Genomic DNA, 3,567 nt, shown 5'->3' with positions numbered 1-3,567 from the left:
TATGGGTCTGAAGGGCTATCTCAGTTTTAATTAGAGCAATTCTACTTACAGTCTTGTAAAGCAGTGATTATATAATGAATTATCAAAGGTTTTAAAAAACTTCTAATGAATGGTCTCTGTAATAATCACTTCATTTATATTATTTTAGTTCTCCAATTCAAACATATCTCTTTAATTTCATAAGACTATGAAATAATTTAGAACATGAAGCACTTTTTTCTTTTTTTAATTTGAATTCTATTAAGCAACATATAATACATCATTATTTTGAGACACTTTTAAAATCGCTCTTCTTAATAGTTTGAGATGAAGAGCTGGGTCTTTTCATCAGAACAGTGAGATATTGGTTCTTTCCCAGCACTCTGTGGAGGGAAAAAACAGCTCATATGGGAAGTGTAATACTGTCATCTCACCTGAATCAGTTGTGCATTCTCTTCTCTCATTCCTGATTTTAGAAGCAGCAAGCCAATGATTGGGGGAGGAAATATGACACAGATCACTTATTTCATCCTTTTGGGATTCTCTGATTTTCCCAGAATCGTAGCAGTGCTCTTTGTTGTATTCCTGCTGATCTACATTTTGACTCTGACTTGGAACCTGTGCCTCATCATCTTAATAAGGATGGACTCTCACCTCCACACACCCATGTACTTCTTCCTCAGTAATCTGTCCTTCATAGATATCTGCTATGTGACCTCTATAGCTCCCAAGATGCTCTCCAACTTTTTCCAAGAGCAGCAGATCATCACCTTTGGGGGTTGTGTTGTTCAGTACTTTGTCTTTTCAACCATGGCACTGAGTGAGTCTTGTCTCTTGACAGCCATGGCTTATGACTGATATAGTGCCATTTGCAATCCACTTCTCTATTCATCCATCATGTCACCTACCCTCTGTATTCGGATGGTGCTGGGATCCTATTTGGCTGGACTCTCTGCTTCTATATCCCAGTTGTGTACCATGTTTCAGCTCCACTTTTGTGGGCCTAATGTCATCAAGCACTTCTTCTGTGACATACCCCAACTGATAATGCTGTCCTGCACTGATACTTTCTTTGTGCGACTGTTGATTGTAATATTAGCAATGTTCTTTGGGATAATAAATGCCCTCATTATCATGATATCCTATGGCTATATTGTCATCTCCATCATGAAGATCACTTCAGCCAAAGGCAGGCCCAAGGCTTTCAACACTTGTGCTTCTCATCTGACAGCGGTTTCCCTCTTCTATACTTCAACTGTCTATGTCTATTTGAGTTCCAGCTCTGGCGGTTCCTCCAGTTTTGACAGATTTGCATCAGTATTCTACACTGTGGTTATTCCGATGTTGAATCCCTTGATTTACAGTCTGAGGAACAAGGAAATCAAGGACACCTTGAAGAGGTTACAAAACAAGAGATGGTTCTGCTGAGGTTCTGTCCAGATTTGTCCTTTCAGAAAACTTAACCCCCAGTAACATGCACAGGTATGAACTTTAACAAAATTCATACTGCCTTTGGGTAAAGAAAGGTTAATTTGACACAGATAATATGCCAAATGGAATTACAGCTGACTTGATCCACACAAGCACAATACCTTCAAGTCCTGGAGGTTTGTCTTTCACCCTACATGAGGAGCGGCCTCATCATTATTAGTAATCTGCATGTGGGACACCTGGTTGGTTCAGTCAGTTAGGCATCTGCCTTCTGCTCAGGTTAGAATCCCAGGGTTCTGTGATTGAGCCCTGCTGAGCAGGGAGCCTGCATCTCCCTCTCCCTCTATCCCTTGTTCTCCTTGTGTTCTCTCTCTTTCAAATAAATAAATAAAATCTTAAAAATAATGTGCAAGCATTTGTAAAATGTTAAGTTTTAAAAACTTGTACTTCTCTTTACTTTGGAGATTGAGCCCTGTTCAATCTCAGACCTCTGACTATAAAGGTGTGATACCAGACAGAGGCCCCCAGGAGAGTTGAGACCTTGTCTCCCAAAAATTTTGATGCAGCATAATCCAGACATGAGGGTGATTGAGGTTTGTTCTGTATATCAGACCTTAATGGGAATAAAAAGATAGAGGTGATGGGCCTTTGAATAGAAACAAAACTATACAATTGCCCTGGTTGTGTCTCCTGGGAAGAACAGTTTGAGCTGGGTAATGTTTGTCTGAGGCCTCTTTTAACCTTAACCATCTAGTAAATTTAGTCACATCCCAGTCTTCATCCGCTGTAATCTAAGAAAGCAGGAGGTGATTTGAAGCATACAGAGGAATGGAATGAAGGATGCGTTTCCTTCAGTACCATTTATTTTATGAATCTAATGACTTGTTTCTTGTTTCTAGTGTTCAGTAGGGATTTCTTTTTTTTTTCACATCTTAATTTTATTTTATTTTTTTTTCAGTGTTCCAGGGTTCATTGTTTATGCACTGCACCTGGTGCTCCATGCAATACATGCCCTTCTTAATACCCACTACCAGGCTCACCCATCACCTCTCCCGCTTCCCTTCCAAAACCCTCAGTTTGTTTCTCAGAGTCCAGTCTCTGGTTTCTTCTCCCCCTCTGATTCTCTTATCAACATGGATGAGACTTGGAGGAGATTATGCTGAATGGAATAAGTCAAGCAGAGAAAGTCAATTATCATATGGGTTCACTTGCTTGTGGAGAATAAGGAATAACATGGAGGACATCAGGGGGGATTTCTGATAGAAGATGATGTTCAAAATCCATATCCCAGCCAATAGCTTTTTCTGACACTGTGGGATTCAAATTTCTCTCTCATTGAGTCAGGAAACTACCCTGACATAGCTGGCATTTCACACACTCAAATCATTTCTAATATTTCAGACATCTGTTCATGTTTGGTGTGCAGAGACTTGTGTGATAATGGTTACTGAGGGATACCTGCGTGGCTCAGTTGGCTAACTGTCTACTTTCAACTCAGGTCATGATCTCAGGGTCGTGGGATTGAGCCCCACATCAGACTCTGCTCAGTGTGGAATCTGCTTCTCCTTCTCACTCCTGTGCTTTCTCCCTCTCGAAAATACATAAAAATACTTAAAAAATAATAGAGTTACTGAATATTATATATTGCAAACTAAGAACAATTATGGAAAGCTAGTATACTTCTTTGTTGTCTTTGTTCAACATTTTATGTCATAGAGATCTATGGTTTTATATGGGGTGATCTAATTTATGGAGTAGATAGTTAGACTTATGCTAATGCTGATATTTTCTGGGAAGCCTTAGGAACCAGAGAGGAACAAGATTGTGTGATAGGCAGGGTTTTTAACTCTGGACAGTTTTTCTGTCTAAAGTAGAACATAATACTTTTGGTCCTTGTGATCTGTTTTAAATGTGGAACAAGAAGTGTATCAACACTGACTGTTGACAACCAGATTCCTCAGACTTGAACCAACTGATATAAAACAGATGTCATTACAATTACATATTACCCTTGGAGATTCACTGGGTTCCTAATGTGTTTTTGGGGGCAGCATCTTAACTCTGGTAAGTCACATAATTCTTCCATTTAGTTAAGGACTATAATTGAAGAGGTATTGGAAGCTTTGCCAAATTTTTCACAAGTTTACAGTTGGACAG

General features: G+C 39.4%; 1 pseudogene; it reads left to right on the top strand.

The window, feature by feature from the left end:
* Positions 1-468: 468 nt before the first annotated feature.
* Positions 469-1,407, top strand: LOC111140272 (annotated as a pseudogene).
* The last annotated feature ends 2,160 nt before the right edge of the window (positions 1,408-3,567 follow it).

Source organism: Enhydra lutris, unplaced genomic scaffold (genome assembly GCF_002288905.1).
Source record: "Enhydra lutris kenyoni isolate GAN:26980312 unplaced genomic scaffold, ASM228890v2 scaffoldscaffold374, whole genome shotgun sequence".
Taxonomy (NCBI): Eukaryota; Metazoa; Chordata; class Mammalia; order Carnivora; family Mustelidae; genus Enhydra; species Enhydra lutris.
This window is presented reverse-complemented; position numbering and strand designations above follow the sequence as displayed.